Source organism: Neodiprion virginianus, chromosome 3, assembly GCF_021901495.1.
Source record: "Neodiprion virginianus isolate iyNeoVirg1 chromosome 3, iyNeoVirg1.1, whole genome shotgun sequence".
Classification (NCBI taxonomy): domain Eukaryota; kingdom Metazoa; phylum Arthropoda; class Insecta; order Hymenoptera; family Diprionidae; genus Neodiprion; species Neodiprion virginianus.
In genome coordinates this window covers 25,904,929-25,922,506 of record NC_060879.1, presented here as the reverse complement: position 1 = coordinate 25,922,506, position 17,578 = coordinate 25,904,929, and the positions used below count along the sequence as shown (strand labels likewise).

Below are 17,578 nucleotides of genomic sequence, written 5' to 3'. Positions count from 1 at the left end.
GCGTAAAAGGTTCGAGATCTGAAGTGGCGGGTTGGACGATGCCTTTAATTAACATTCTGTGATATCATTCGTGTTCATAGAAATACATTGACCAGACTTTGAACTGGTTTTTTTTTTCATACCGAATCTGAAAGGTCGTGGAAGATTCACGAATGCACTTTGAGATTCTTGATTGACCAATATTATATTTTAGTAAATCTCGGCAGTCTTAATCTCTCTTCGCGGTAGTAATAAGTATTGGTTCGCGATTTTTTTCAGTGCCCCGAACAGGTTATTATTTATAATTAATAAAATGAAAAAAATGTTTTAAACCTGTACTGTGATGATGACATGCGATCATTAACTTCTGAAACGATTTTTCGTTTTCGATAATTATCGTCTTTCGTATGAACAAAATAGATTTGTAGCTTCAGAACATCCGGTTCTCAGAGTTGAAACTATTATAAAGATAATTTTAATTCCAGTAATACATCTGATGTGAATATACTCAAATTATCGTTCGTGTATCATAAATTCATGTATATTCATGAAACGTGTTTGGCTAAGCAGCCGGACAAAAGCAAATGGGTGCAAAAGACGTTTAAATAGGTACCTATAGATAAATCGGTGAAGTTAAACGAATGCGAAAGAATGCACAATATCCTGATAACATTTTTTTTTGTCGATCACCTTCAACTCTTAGATTCGTTATGCTCCTGTCCATCATTAATTTTGACACAGTTTCAATCATTTGGATGTCCTTAGTATCGTCAATTGCTATCGGTTCAGAAGTAATCCGAGCTTCCTCTTTGGCTTGGGCACCATATGTTTCGAATAACACGTCTTAGAGTAAACGATGATACGATGTCTCCTGATTTCGATGAAGTGATTTATGCTTTCACGCGCGGGTGAATAGAAAAAATGGAATAATTACTATTTTTTAATTGCCTTTTACTCGCAGTATGCATCGTGTACATTGTAACAATGGACGCACGTTGAGGTGGAGATTTTTTCATCTTGATATACACAAGTTGGGCTTCCGCGTGTCCTTGCCTCGTTTCTCTTTGAACACAATAGAGCCGATATTGAGGTTGCCTGCCTCACTCCTGTCACCTCCGTTGGATCAGTACGGTGTGGAATCTCCGTCACAATTGGCGATTGGTAATTTGTTACATTGAGGCGTGACGATTGTGTGTAGTTTTTAATTTTTGTAAGTCTGTCCGTTCCGTATTTCACAATGTAAAACCGCAAGCTTCCTTGATCTTGCAGAGATTAGTTTCAAGCACGCAATTCTCGAGTCCTGATTCGTTTTAACTTTCCGTAGTCAGGATAGCTGAAGCAGATCAAGATTGTGTTACATAATCTTATATGAAAACGGAGACCTTATGCAGGCTTTTGTAGATGGTATATCAATTCCTTAACAACACCAGACACTCGCAGCTAGAGGTAGAATTTTTCATGTGCATCGTATTGAGTCACGTCAATGTGTCTGCTGCGATTATGTGTACGATGTACATACGCACAAGTTATGGATATAAGTTAATTACAGATTCGTATCAACTACGACAAGTGCGATTTTGTTGCTTACCTTTTGCATTTTTAGCACTATCAGAATGAATTATATTTTAAACTGAATAATTCAATAGGTGAACCCCGATTTGCTCTGAAAGTTTTTTTTACTATTAAAAGAAGTAAGTAGTCATAGTTTTGGGAATTTTTTTTTTTCTAGCGCCTCGTTTAAACGCATATAAGTCTTCTGTTGCACACTATCGAAACTTACTTTTCCACCTCCATCTTTATTACGACGTCATTGAAGTGATGAATATCCCGCAATACACGGGTGGCGGAAAATTTCACCAAAACTAAATTTCCAGCAAGTGAAAATTCGAGTTTTGTCGACAATTGGCAACGAGAAGCTTACGCGGAGGTCGCCTCGTTTTGCGTTTCGCGCGCGAATCGCACGATACATGCAGAACAGGTATACATACTATACACGTATCACGTGTACCTATTACAATCTTACCGGTGATATTTGTCGGGCGAAGAACAACAAAAGCGGTATCATCATCAAAGAACAGAATCAGCCCGGTCAAGGGCACCCGGGTCGTGGTGTGAATCGGCAACCTTGGACCGATCATCGCGAGTATGATAATTTTACCGAAAATGACCGGAGGGCATGGTCAAACCGTAAATCGGCCCACGCTGCGGAGTAAATCCTTGTTGCGTACCGTGGGATCGGGCCCAATTTACATTGGCGAAGAATTCGATAAACTTCGAGTGTCTACGCGATCTGATAAGTGGGGATTGAAAATTTGCAGTAAGAAAAAATTGACGATACGGACGCGAATAGGGTCATTCGTGTGTCGGAGTTTGTGCAAGGATTTAGCCCGTTATAATTGATGATCCTGATGAATGAAAAACACGTCGACGCTAATTGTGATTCTTGAAATTATCCATCTCGCATTTGCATGTATCGTATAGTTGTTGATATTTTAGCACATCCTTCACTTTTAACATTGAGAAGCTAGCACGTGCGTTTTTCGCTGTAAAAATATACACATACACGTGTTTTAAAAATACAATTTCACACCCGTGTTTTTCGTAAACATATGTTTATTATTCTTTAGTTGGCGGCAAAAATTTCTCGTCTCTGTCGTCATCGGCACGACATATGTGCGTTGAAACAATGTTACTTTGATTGCTTTGTGAAACGACGAACGAGTACCTCGATTCAATGTATATGAAAAAAAAAAAAATCGAAGACAATTCGTAGATTCTACATTTAACCATTGAAAATATCTGCTAATTATCGTATAACAATGGGGCCCGCGATAACTCAAGGTTTTGAGAAAATCTGCAGTTGAATGGCTGGAATTACAAACTGACGAAGCGTTTCATGCTTTCAAGTAGTGAAATTCTAGTTTTGTCGAAATTTCACGTGTCTGAAATGATATAGAAACTCTATTTTGGTGAACAGTGATGATAAGTTGTTGAATAATATTACAACGCATTTTCTACAATTTTTTTTAACAGTTCAAAGATGATTTTGCTAAATAACAATGAACACAGAGTTTTAACTGGGACTGGATGACTTTTCTCGTTGTTTCGTCTAGTTACTCCGTGTGACTTGAAATTTTTTGAACTTTTTCAGTCGGTATCCAATACTCGTTAGAAAGGATAAAGTAGCGGAGAGGTTTGGACGACGAGTCTTATCGTGATCCATAACGTCAATCCAGACCAATTTGCCCTAATCTGTGAACTTGAAGAATTATTGTAATTTGCTGATATATGCGAAGTTAGGTGAAGCAGAATCAGTCATAGAGAAACTTACGAAGTACCTAATTACGAACGTGAATTTCGAGGAAGAAGAAATGTAAAACATTTTATTCGGTACTATCAATTAACCTCTGATCTGTTAATTTCAAAATTCGGAAGCATCGTCATAATTTATTTTCATCGTGTGATAAAAGCGATTCCACGAGTTTGAACGGATTGACCCGCGTATAATATCATTTTTTACCGAAGCACTGCTCTTCTGACGTTGGCAAAATCATTAAAGATAACACGTAACTGTACATGTATCAATATTCCTCCAATTACCGCACGATATTTGATAGCGAAGCGACAAATCAGTAATTATCGTTTGTGTAATTAACTTTAATTTCAAGCTGCAAACTTACGTACCAAACGTTCGGTATTTATCTGCAAAGTGTTGAAACTCTATTATTTGTCAGAATTTTAAAGACACCTCTACTAGTTTCCGTACTCCGCAAAGGCATGGAATAAATAACGTCGCCCGCATAATAATGTCATATTTTCCTCTGTCTATACGAATTTAAAGTAGAAATTATTCGCTCGTAAATTTTCCACTGGAATTCGCATGCACTCGTAGGCCGTTGATTGCGAAACTCGTGGTTAGTGTAACCAGTCGTGTAATTAAGATTTGCGTGATTTTTTACGATGTACTTAAGGGGGTGCCCTAGTCGATTTCAACGCCGTCGTATATATCTCGAATTATCCAAGTCCACGTATCTGAAACGCAAAAAAGAGCACAACAGCCTCATTCTACGTGCAGTTCTGAACAAAACCACTGCAACGTATTTTCATTTAACGTAAAAATAAAGAAATGGCATGATTTTTACGAATTTACTATCGCGATTTCGCAAACATCACGCCATTTCTTTACATTTGCGTTGAATAAAAATAGATTGTAGTGGTTTTGTTCAGAATTCTACGTATAACGAGACTGTCATGCCCTTATTTATGTTTCAGATACGCGGCTTGGATAATTCGATATATATACGACAGCGTCGAAATCGATTACGCTTACGCCCCTTCTCTCCCCCTCCCTTAAGGGAAAAAAGTAACATGCAGAAAGGTAGCACAGGGCATTGAATGTTGACACGTACTTGCTTGAGAAATAGATATGAGCGCAGAATTTAGATTAAGGGCAAGCGCCTAAGGGGCTTACAGCCAGAAATTACCGCATCTTGTGTCTCATGCAGATGTCAACTTTGAGATAAAGATCAAGGCACGACTATTGTCGAGGGTCAAACGTGACGCACAACCCACTTGGCGAGTTCCGTAGACACAAATTCTACTATGCAAAGATAGATCTCGCGTATTCAGGGTATGCATCTACCTACAAGGGCCAATATTTTCATTCCCAATTCACCTTGCATAAATTTAGATTGAGTGACGGTCTAATTGGAGAAAAAAATTTTTTTTACCCGTACTCCACATGTCAACCTTAACATATATATATAATTTATTATTTTTCAATGACAAACCTATTTCACAAACTTCACGGCTCTGCTTTTGGCATTTAAGATGCAGGACATTGTCGCTATGTAACATGCACACTACGCAAAATTTATGGGAACTCTTACAGCAGAAGTAAAAAATTCGATTTCGAAGACTTATTTACCTCAGACGACGTGTAATGAAATTACGAACGAAACGAGACACGACTACTGGCGATCTGACGAATGAGCGTTCATTTTTTTCAAAAATGTAATAACAACGTTACGAGTACTCGATTACTCTTCTTCACAATCGCAGTCTTGTTTGCAAATTTAGAAGCTGAACTGGTTATCAATTCGTAAGTTTAAATGTATGAGTGAATTATTAATTAGTTTTTTTAAATTTCAACGAAGGTAACGCATAATGCAGCCTACCCTGAACTTCATAACAACAAAATTCTATGATACTAAAACCATCGACTAAACTTTACATCCGTCTTTTGTACGCCCCAAATTTGAAATTCGTTCCCAATATTCCGCATTGCCCTTAACAGTATAACTGATGATGATTGCTCCAGTTTCAACAGCCTGCGGAGATTCCGGATGCGGTCGTAAAAGACATGCAATTAACCTGCAGCCCTCGTATCTCGTACTCCAATCACCGAATTCCTGTTCCAGTTTTGGATCACTGCAACAGAATAGAAACATTTTAAAACATTGTTCCCTCTCTCTCTCTCTTTCTCTCTCTCCCAGTTTACCGTCAATCATTACACGATACTCTCGGTATCTAGAAAGCAATTTATTTTTACGCGTACTCTTGCGAAATTCGTGTCGAACGGTACTTGCGAAATCTGACAAGCTTTAGTCCGGTATATGACGCGTACATGCGAGGCAAAGGTTACCCTGCACGGCTTGTTTCAACGGTTTCGGATCGCCCACTGATAATCAGCGGCGCATACATGTTGCATTAGCTTAATTATGCACACTAACCTGCGCCTACCGCAACCCACGTCCTACCTGTATCTGTGCAGAATCCAACCAGCCGCAGCCACATTTGTAGCATAATGATTAACCCCTGCAAGCGAGTGATTTCATATGTCTCTAATCGCATTTAAATACTTCGTTTTTAATCGGTTCGCGTTATTTTACTGCTTAAAAGTTTGCAGGTCAATGTGATTAACATTCAGTCTTCCTTTCTCTGTCTCGTGATTCGCAGTGCCGATTTTCAAATTCATTTTCAAGTGGTCCGATTATTCGATCTCCCGTTAAACAATGATTTAGCGACCCGCGTGTCGCTTACGGGTCATCGTTTTACAGTGTGAAAAAAAAAGAAACACGCACCGTGCATCATGCTCATAGGTACTGACAAAGCAACACATGGATAGCTTATAAAAAATTACCTCACGACCGCGTATTACGTACATCTTTTACTGACTGTCTGGGCTAGTAATCGAGACATTAATCCTCCGACTGTGTCGCCAGATATCATAACGGCCGTTTCCAATCGTCAAGGTATCGGCATTATTCGTTCTGTCATCTGTATGTGCATATGTTAAATGTTTATCGCTTTTATGACATAACATGTGACGAGCGAAAAATGAACGTGTCGTGTAATCAGGCTAAGCAGCGTGCTGAAGAAAAACTAACGGATACATATGTACCTAATGCTTAATAAACACGGTGCGGTGATTCCTCTGAGAAGATTTTCAACTTTGCACATTATAATATACCGATCTCGGCATTAAGTCACGTGCATGCAATCTGCGTACGCAGTGTTCACCGGCCAGAAAGTCTCACCTTCTGTCAAGCTCTCTACTACGTGTGACATATTCGTAGATTACTCACCATATGCCTTCACACATGTCGGCTATCACTTGTCAGGCGATTCAACCTCGCATGTGCTCGTTGTTTACGTGTGAATGCATACGTATTTCTTGGAGAAACTCCATTCTTTGCTGCTGCAAAGTTTTTACATACACTGATCGTGAAGCATTTGTCATGTCGCAGAAATCCATTAGTATGTCAGAAGAAAAGTATTTTATCGGAATTTGTTGGTAAACAATGTTGCCAGTACAGCAGAATGCAGGTCTGGAAGTCGGTTAAAAATTTAACTGAAGAATTCATCATCGTGCACAATCTTCATATGCATGCGTTCATATTTCACTTATGCAGTTATAACAAGCGATCGAGTTAATATAAAGTATACGTTACATAGTTCGGAAACTTTGAAACTCACACGTGATCATCCGTTCATGAGTATTGTAGTATATTACAACTTCGGTTAACCAGGCTTGCGTGGAAATATTTTGTTGCTGCTTTTACTTTTGACAATTTATATTACCGTCAATAGACCGACTAAGGGCGCGGAATCTGAACAATACTCGAAGGCGAATTTCATCCAGTTTGAAAATAAGAATGTCGTATTTCTTGTCAGGGATATAATGACGATGCGATGGTTATAAATTGAACTATATTATTTATACGATACTGGCGTAGTTACTTGTAAAAACGATTAAGAAATAGTTTCCAAATGCATAGATGCATAGACTTTCATCCACGAAGAACGTTTTCATTATAGCGACTGACTTCAGTACTACTCCTATACGATATATTGCTCACAGACTTGGGACATCTACGAAGCTTTTTATAGGAAGTTACAGCTATGTTTCAGATGTAACTGTGACATATTGAAACCAAGTGAAATATTGCCGATAAATTCCACCACCACATGGCGCCTTTCGGGCTTCAGAGTTATTTTTTACTAGCCTATTATTTACGCGGTATCTACTTCAAATTCCTTTGGAGCTTAGTTCGTTGTACCGTGATTTCAAATACTATTTGTAAAAGAAATGGTTCGGTTACGCAACGTACACGTGTGTCCGTAGGTATTTGCGATACGTAAAACTATCCAAGGCAACCGTTAATCGAGATGACGAAATTTCTTGTTTGGTTATTCGAAAGGCTACACGAGACCTCTTTCTGTACAGGGTGGCGGAAATGACCGGGGTCTGTGACCGTTCTCACGGAGGGCAATTTTTTTTCCTGCCCTTGGTACATAAATAAGATATCAAATAATATGCAGTATCTGTATACAGCGATCTATGACGCTAATATTATATGAAGGGTTCAGTGCCAGAGTAGCACAACCCATATGATCGATGAGGTTCCTTTTAAATGGGTTAGGATGGTTGAAGCGAGCCTTATCGATAATGTGGGTTGGACTACTCTGTCAATGAACCGTTCATATGATACTCAAATCCATCAAGGTACGTTTACACCGTGCGATTTTTTCAGCAAGAATTGCGAATAAAAGTGCATTTTGCGTCACGTTTGTTTGGCTTCCAACATCTTGTGTGAATCAAATTTGTAAAGCAAAAGTATGCGTCGCATCCTGCGAAAAAATCGGCCGGCAAATCGCAAAGTTGAAACGTTGTTTAAATTATCTCGAGTAACACTCGTGCATGCTGTTCACGATACCTTCGGCCATAATTTAAACCGCGGATACATGACATTGAATTTAATCCAAATGCTGTAGCGCTGCGCTGGAACGGAACGCCTTCTTCGAAGAATACTGCAGAGAAAATTTATGCAGCCTAACGTATTATCAAACAACGTATACGATGTACACGTGTGACTGAAGTCTTCTTTTTTCCGAATACCTGATATATTAAACATGTTACAAATGTTACAAAACATCGGGTATATTTGTATCGATCAACGTAAGAATTTATAATTTTACGACGTGGCATAAGTCTTGGGTGGATGTCAGTCCGTCAATTAAATGTCTGTTTATAGCAGGTTGTTGTCAAAAAAAAAAAAAGGACAACTCAGCAGCTCATTTCTGTGTCGTTCCTTTCTCCAGCCCCTCAGTCATGTAATTTCTGTCCACAAGGAATTCCGAGTCCGACAAAAATTACGAAAATACGTATATTAACTCTTTCGAGGCCTTCACCTTATACATATACAGAGAGTCTCGATTTAAAAAAATTGGATCAGATACGGCATGTGTAGATGAAACCCAAAGAGGCTAATAGTTCTCCACAAGTCAAGACCAGTCATTATTTTTTTCAAACACAGGCGTGTATTTATTTCATTGATACCATGCAGACACAGATTGTTGTAAATTCTGAATAGTAAAATATCTGCAGAATGTTCCAAGCTGATACATATATCCCGTCATTTCATTTCTTCTTCTCGTATCCTTCGTGGAAGGATTCCTAAGTCAGTATTTCACTAAACTCGTGTGTATACAAATTATAAATCTTTCATCTCAATACCTCACGAAAGTGGTAAGCGATGAAACCTCCTTTCGAGCAAGAACTGTAACGTCTGTATGCATCCACTTTGTGTCGAGGTACGAGTTATGAGCACTGTATCATCATAGCTGCGAAGGCTCCTCTCAAATCTACCACTATAATACGCCTCCGTCTAAATACAGTCAAACTAAAACACTACATGTGATTACAGCATATCGACACTTACTTGCAAAGTGACCAGATAACCAAACTCCAAAGCAAAGAAATCCAAAAATAAAACGAAAATAAAAAACGAATAGAAACTAATTCATCAAGTGTTACAAACTGTTCGGTAGCTCTTCGGCCATTGATGGCTGTAAAATTGAACGGTTTCAACTCCGGATCGTTATGGTAGCGATGCTAATCGGCAACTGTTTACTGTAAACGCTACCAAAATGGTACTTAGTTAGCCGGCCAGTTTGCGTTTATGACAAATATTTGCGCTGAAACGCCATCTGAAGTACCAAACCGGCGGCTGTAACGTACAGGAGGAAACGAAACTCTTCGTCAAGACCATTTCTTTGCGGGCTGTCTGCTCGCGATGAGACGACAGCTAGCCGGTCCACCGGCGACGAAGAGTCTGCTTGCACGTCGGGGACTGGAAAGGAACCGATCTCGGCGTCGTCGGTGGAACCAGGATCGGCTCGGATCGAGACGTGAGATGAACGGGAGAGTGAGAGCGTGAGAGAATCGGGGATCGAAATACGGAGAGAGCGGACGGCCAAACCAGCATCCGATGTCGGTGTGCGGAACGACATAGGCGGGTCGTTGCGCACCGCGTTTTGCACCTGATCTTTATGGGCAGTCGCAGGTACCTTATTGCAGAACTGGGTCATTGTCGAAAGCAAGGCCTTCCGTTTGCTTTACCCCGACTAATAGGTATACGGAAATAAGAAACGACCACCCACCCAGCGTATATATTTCGATCAATTAGCATCTCGCTAATAACTCCCACGTGACTGACTAACTGCCCCTTATTTTTCAGACTATTTTACGCCGCTCGATATCGCGTTTCGAACCTGAAATGCACGCGGCACCGATTATCGCATGCCTCGGAAATCGCCGTTTGGTTAAACCTCGCGAATAACGCGTCGTTGTTTCAAAATCGCCCGTAATTCAATGGTGCATCAATTTAACTGCCATCGACCCGCTGTGTTTATCGCAGACATTAATTATACCAGTTATTTAAACTCATTTGTTCCGCCACTTGCATGTAATGTGTCCGAAGTTTTTACGGTTCGGTAAAATTTGAATGCGAAACCCGCGATTATTTAATATTTATACAGACCTTACAACATCGTTCGTTTATTGCCTAAAAATAAATCGGGCGTCTTTGTCACCTAGCAGAATATGATTAATCGTTCAATGAATTCCAGTACATCGCAAATCTCAGATTATTGTCGTAGATTAATTCTTGAATGATCTGACGAAACACTTTTGCTTAAAACTGTAATTCGCTTCTGCGTTTGACTTGAACAAAGGTCACGAGAGTAATTTTTCATCGGTCAAAGAGCTGGATGCTGCAGTTGGTTACTTGTCGTTAATTGAAACATAAACTTCATAAAATCGAGTAAAGGTTCAATGGTTAAATAAAATAAACTAATTGTTATTGACTTCGAGAACACAGAATTAGAATTTAACAAGATGAACTCGAGTGAAGAGATAGGATTAGTGCAATAGAAGAAATTCACGTGCATGTTTTCGACTTTTGAAAGTGACGTTCTAAATATTACTATTGTAAACTTCGAAAAATATGAATTCTTTCACACACCGTATGTAACACGTGGGGGAAATAAATATTCAAGCCAGGTAGCCGAATGCCTAGTCAAGTATGCGACGATCCACTAACCAAACCAAGTCTAAATTAGTATGGTTATTTTCCTAACGACTGTGACGACGCGTACAATTCTCCTAGAAAGTGTTCTTCGGTGACTCATAGATTTGCATGACAAGTCCATGTCTCTGTAACTAAATGCGCAGCTCAAAACTGCGACAATGTCGAAATTATTCCAAATTCCGTAAAACTTTTAAGAATTTCAATAATTGACTGTGAAATTGGCCGCTACACGTTTCCCATTACGTCGTCATACCCCGATCAAAAATACGCATTATTTTTTTTACAATCTTAATTACACTACTGATATCGTCGATGAAATTTTTCCGATATCGTGATTGAGCAGTTGCAAACGCTTTTCGCCGCTATCATCCGAGGGACGCAGAAGAAACTGACCCAGAGTTACATAAACGGTCATTTTATAGTTACGTAAGACGAAACGACGGGACTTCTTAACATGCGGATCGGATTTTTCTCGTTTCGTCACGAAGCGGGATTTCGTATAGAACACAGCCCAGGGACTTTCAGGGCGTGGTGAAAGGTGCGTTACGATTTAGGCCCCGTCAGACATGTGTGCAAGCCTGAACTGAGCCGATGGATAATCTCTCGTTGAAATTATCCTCGGACAAACAATCTGGAGAATCCACAAATTTTGCGACCACGTGTATCGTGAAGCAGTAAAGTCCTACTGTTTATGGCCTTAAACGTTTCATAACGAAATAGTCTGGCACGCGTGCTTTAGTGCGTGGTCGATTGGCCATGCGGTTGCAAACTTTCAAGTAATGATACGTATTTATTCAGGTGTTTCAGAAAAAAATCATTCACGATTTTCCACCGTGGCATCACTCAAAAAGTTAGTTTTGGTTAAAAGAAAGATTCCGTGAAAAGATGAACGATCTACGTTATATGGAAGATCGCGCACATTTGATCGTTCGCTTTTTTTTTTATTTGTAAAAAAACACGTTGTAGCACTTGAATTATTATTTACTTCATGACGTTTGTATTCAGTCCAAATATCACGATCCATAACCCAACAATATATCAACAGGGAATCTTATTATTCTAAATTAAAAGTTCATATTAAATTATAACTATTTTATGAGATTGAATTAATAATGGCAAAAGTCGTTAGATCCACTTCTCAAACATCAACTGGAAACTTAATATTACAATCACGTCATTCGATTAATGCTCAACGTGAGCAAATTCATTTTCTAATCATTATGATTTTTATTTTATTTTATAGCGGTTGAAATAATTCACAAAAGAAACCGACACTGTTTTGTGATAAGTCTGGTATTTTCGTTATTAATCTCGAAAAAAGTGGATTTTTACATGATTCCAACTGTAACCTTGAATAACTTTTGAAAGAGTTGAGCTGTCAAAAAATTATAACATACCTTTGTTGTAGAGCGTTGAATTCCCTACAAAAATATGTATCGGACATTCATGTAGATTGCCTCATTACTGAGTAACAAAATTCAGAATAAAACTAAAACTATTTTCTCGTATTAATCGAATGGAAAATGGCGTCCGGGAACCAGCAAATGTCAACATTAAGAGTTCAAATTTTCACAGGCGTCTTGTTTCCTCTCCCTAGAACTATTAAACGTGTGACTAAAAACAAATAGTCGTTTCTGGACCAGTCCAATATAGACATGTTACAAGCCGATTGATATTGCGCAAAATTTTTTCACCTTTGACGATGATCCGACGGTTGTTAATGCTGCCGCATTTCAATAAGACAGCTGCGACCGTATCGTAAGCTGTCATCTCGGGAGTGATACACGTATAATAGCTGCTCACACATCATTGTGTATACCGAACGGAAATTTACACTTGATCAATCGTACAGTGTCATTAAAAATTTAGCAAACGGATATTTCAGAGCGAATATTATATCTCCATGTGCATGTTACAGCCGGAAAGAAAAAAAACGGGGGCACGACCCCTAGATGGACATATTTAAACAAACGCAAACATGTTTGTTCCTCCTAGATTAACATTCTACATGTATGTAGTCATCCGTTTCCAAGCGTACCGTTACTTTGCTGTATAATGATTGCGAAATTTTTTTATCATCATTATTGCCTTTTTTTTTAATATGCACATAAACCTATGGCATAAATTGTTTTCGCACCGGTTTTTAAGCTCCGATGATGTCATCGTTCCACCTTCGTAATAAGACAAACACTACCTAGCCTACTTCGAATTTTGCGACCGCACCTGAGGCCATTCATCTCTCCAACACATAGATTGCCACAGGTCCTTACGTATGCAGTAATAACAAGTCGCCTCAGTTTTGATTCTGTTAAAAATTGGCAGATGATTATGCCGCATTGTCTATGGATAATAGAGCCAATCGCAGGAAATCTACACGCTATTGAAATTAGTTTCAACAAATCGCTGTCTTCCTACGAGCGTGCACAGACTCAAATTTAAAGTGAGGCAATTTTCTATTCCAAGCACTGTGCCGTGTCGTTCGTAGATCATACGGGCAAAAACTGTAGAGTGTCACGTGAAGATCGAATGATGTTTTATTATGTGGACATCGAAGAATCGACGTATAGCATCTTGTGCGAGCTCACCTGCCTAGATACGCACGCCTGCAGCTATGGATCAATATGGAAAGCAATTATCTTAATTATCTTCGAGGTCTCTATCTGGTTGGCTACACAAGCTGCTTATGTACTACATATCTGTAGTGTCGAAGTAAGGAATGATCCAACCTGCAGACGAATAACTGTGCCTCGCATGCCGCAAACTTACATACAGCCCATTATACGCTCCGCTTCTAATACACGTGACGTTTCTGATTCCGCTTGTTTATTCGCACGCACGCTTGCATGATCGTGGCGGAAAGTATCCTTGTATGGGGAGACATTTTTGTTCTCTAAAGAGCGTATAAAATATAAATTACAACCTACCGAATCGAAGTCTACTTTCGAACAGAGATATAGACGAATCGAAGAAAAGTATAACTCTGGCGACGTGGACCCTTTTGGTCCACATTTTTTCACCTATATGCTAATTACTATATGCGTAAATGCAAACAAAATCCGTGATGAAAAATTAAGGGACTTTAATCACTCGTCGCTGTGACTTTTCGAATTTTTTCCTTTTTCCGACCAAACGTACGAAGTAGGATTCCGGTATTTGGTACCTCGCTTTTGCTTTCTCACTTAAGATAAAAACACCAACAAAACACACGAACAACGCATGTCGTAGATATTTATACCAAGTTCACAGTATTCCTAGACATTGTCGAGAATAGTTTCTGGTCGTGACATTTCTAGCGAGTAGCTACCATTGACATGGTGAACACTCAGGGCTGTACTAATTGACTGCGGCATGGTCATGCACCACGCCCAGACGTCAGATCTCTTCTCATCAGGAGTCCTTTCCATATTAGGCCACTTTCCTCGGCAATCAGACGTGAGTTCGTTCCAATACCTGGACAGTGCTAATTGAAGTCTCCGTTTATTCAAGCCGTTTACTTTGATAGAAAAGTGCCCCAGCAGAGAGTCTAGATCTGTCATTCTTCTTCTCGTTGTTAGATAGAATTGACCCCGTAACGTTACTTAGCGGGAAATTCCCGGATTTAGTTTTTTTATTCGATTAACAATTTTTGAGCTTATTTATACATTTCTGAGCAGGATTCGTATGACAAATTTCAAGGATTATGATATTCGAAATCGAGAAAGGTACAAAGTTCGCGGTACCAACTTCACGCGACTACTCGGAAATTAATTTTTACCAAAAGTAAGTTTCCCAACTCTCCAGTCTTATGTCACACCCGGGTGTTGTTCTTCAATCTTCGTGTAAATAATTTTCACTAATTACGATTCTCGCTTATTGTACATATCCGTTACCGTATTATAGACTCAGATTGAAACTACGACAATTGAAGTTTTAGAATCACATTTTTTCCGACAGGTAGCTTTTTTATATTACTGGAACGAGACGTTGACGTATGGAGTTTCACAACCTTTCGATTCTCTATTCCGAGTAGACTCTTTTTTCTTGAAACTACGAGTCTCGGTTTATCCAAACTTTTCACGGAATCTTATACCTACATTGCGTAAGCTGCGGAATTCAAGTGGGAAATAGAAAGTTTTTTTTTCATAACGTAAGTATATTTTGTTATGGTGGGTTAGTAATTTACACAAGTACCATTAAGCTAAGATTAGGATCTTAGAAATTACAACTACATAATATTAAAACTCAAATCCCCTCTTACATTTTTGTACATGTTACAAACTTATAAGGAAATACTAGCTTGCAACAAGAAACAGGATGGCTATCTATATTTCCTCTAACAAGGTAAACCTATTAAAGTCAATATTAATTGATATTTAGTTATATTTCACAGAAACCGGCAATCTATGAATTCTCTAAAACTCTAATGAAATCCCCGACAAAATTATGAATAACTCACATTCGACACCTAACAAGAACTCGAAAAATACGATGCTTCCTTTAGCATTCTTAAGAATAATTCAACCGCAGTCATGGAGACGATATTGACTGACTCGTAAAATATCTCATCTTTGACCTCGTCCACACGGATCTGCAGTTTCGTATTTCATACGCGTACTGTCCATCATAGCACCGGTTCTTACCTCATTCATAAAGTTATCTAGAGGCTGAAGATCGAAGAGATCTCCGAAGCAACACCGATAACGGCGATACCTATCGCCTGTAATAATGCACAGTCATTCCCGCCGTCAGAAATCAATCATCCCAACCGGAGGAGTAGGTATAACAGTCTTCGCAACCAGACGTATGTATACGATTAACCTTGCTTTTTTGGAAATTCCGTGTTATACGTCCGCGATGTTGGATGGGTATATTATACTTCGAGTCCCTACATTACTGAAAGCTAATTCGCGGGGCGACGATCAACGTCAGGATCGGAGTCGATATAACAACAACAGCATCGGTCGAAGAGACGAAAGCGAGTAGGTATAAGGTATAGATGTAGCCAGCTCTCCTGCGCCAGGTAGCGAAGCAAATCACGCAGGTTTACTTCTCTCTTCGAGGACGTCCAGTTTCGCGTTTCAACGAGGAGCGCAGCCTCCGATTACGATACCATGATTAACCTGCGCGTCACTGTTCACCTTATCGAACTGGGATTATACTCGGTCACCCTTCTCCGTTTCCGTTTATCAAAAGGGCGTGAATATTCCGGAAAATTAAGAGTGGCGTACGTACCGCGTGTGCAAGGAAACACGCGCGTCATGTAGGTACAGGTGTATTGTAAATATGAGACTTTTTTGCACCTTATCGGCGTTTCTCATGCCTGCAGAGTCGGCCTGTGGTTTTTCACGTCGCCTGCACCATATTATTGCAGTGGCACCCGTTCCACTATATAAATCATTTTTTCTATAACTCGAGACCTTCGGCTCGCCACAGTCACCTCGTGGTAAACTCTGATGCAGACCGACTTGTTACAGTTTAGAATTATTATACGCTGTGACGGGATCTAGAAAGTCGGATATTAAATTTCACTAGGTTACATCTCGATTACGCCTTCGTATACAATTAAAACCAACCGCTCCGCACGTATTATGCACCGTGTACTCGATATTATACTCATCGCGATACTTATACACCCTGTATGTGCAGCTTTTACAAGGCTGAAGATAAGATAAACGGTGAGCTCATGCCAGAATTAACAGCAAATCAACAGAATATTAACAAAATGACATTATGTTGATTTGAGACTACTCAGGGTCGCGAACCGGCCGTTTCATGGAATTTCTAATTCTTCTCACAGATTGGAATTCCTGTTTTCATACATTTGCACATATTATACTTACAGGTAGAAATATTGACCCAACCAGAGAAATATCTATTCGCAGGTAACTGCAAAGACAAATGTTTCATTTATACACGAAACTTTTATTATTCTCAACGAACTTTTTATCACTTTGAACGATAATTTTTTCATCACTTAAATCGATACACTTCTTAGATTCAAGCGATTTGATCATGGCGCATTTTTTTTTAACTCAATCTCGATATTCCGTTTCTCATTCACCCTCGATCTTCAACAAATGAACACAATTGTTTTACGAAAATATGATAGTTTCCCCGTCAACGGTCAGATTACCATTTGCCATGGCATAGACTTATATCGCCGTTGTGCAGTCTAGACGTAACGAAAAACGAACACGGTCGTTACCGTCCTGTGGGTGGTGAACGTTACCATAATTAAAAATTACTGGGGCGTGAGGTACGAAAAAAAACGATAAATTAAAACTACTGTTCGCGGTCTCATTGGTTAACTTTCGTACGATGACTGAATATTTCAAGATCACGTTCTGATCTATACCTAGGCATATACATATATTACATATATACTTATAATTATAGACAAACTATCGCGATCAGGTTTGTTATACAAACTGCTCAGTTACTTCTAGACAATGACTTGGCCTGATTACTATTTGATTAATTAATCCTCACGATCGAACCACCTTCGATTGGTGGTAAAAAACCGATGTTTGTACTCGTGTTTCACCCAGCAAAAAGCGCGACGCTCAATTGCCGACGTTGTCTTATATACATACCTACACGTTTCAAACTCTACGAATAAAATTAAACTGGCTTTGATTCGAACGATTCCGAGGTCTGCAGTCCGGAGCCGATTCTTTCCTGCGCGGGAAGTTGCCAATTCAGCCGGTTGTGCGGAACTCTTTGATGTCGACGTAAAGTATACATGT

The 17,578-nt window shown here is 39.3% G+C and overlaps 1 long non-coding RNA gene across 1 annotated transcript; it reads right to left on the bottom strand.

The window, feature by feature from the left end:
* Positions 1–4,158: 4,158 nt before the first annotated feature.
* On the bottom strand, positions 4,159–7,121 carry LOC124300634 (uncharacterized). The gene is made up of 3 exons (XR_006907262.1): positions 6,958–7,121; positions 6,567–6,809; positions 4,159–5,409 (listed from the first exon to the last, which is right to left on the bottom strand). It is a non-coding gene; the product is annotated as an uncharacterized LOC124300634 (long non-coding RNA).
* Between the last annotated feature and the right edge of the window lie 10,457 nt (positions 7,122–17,578).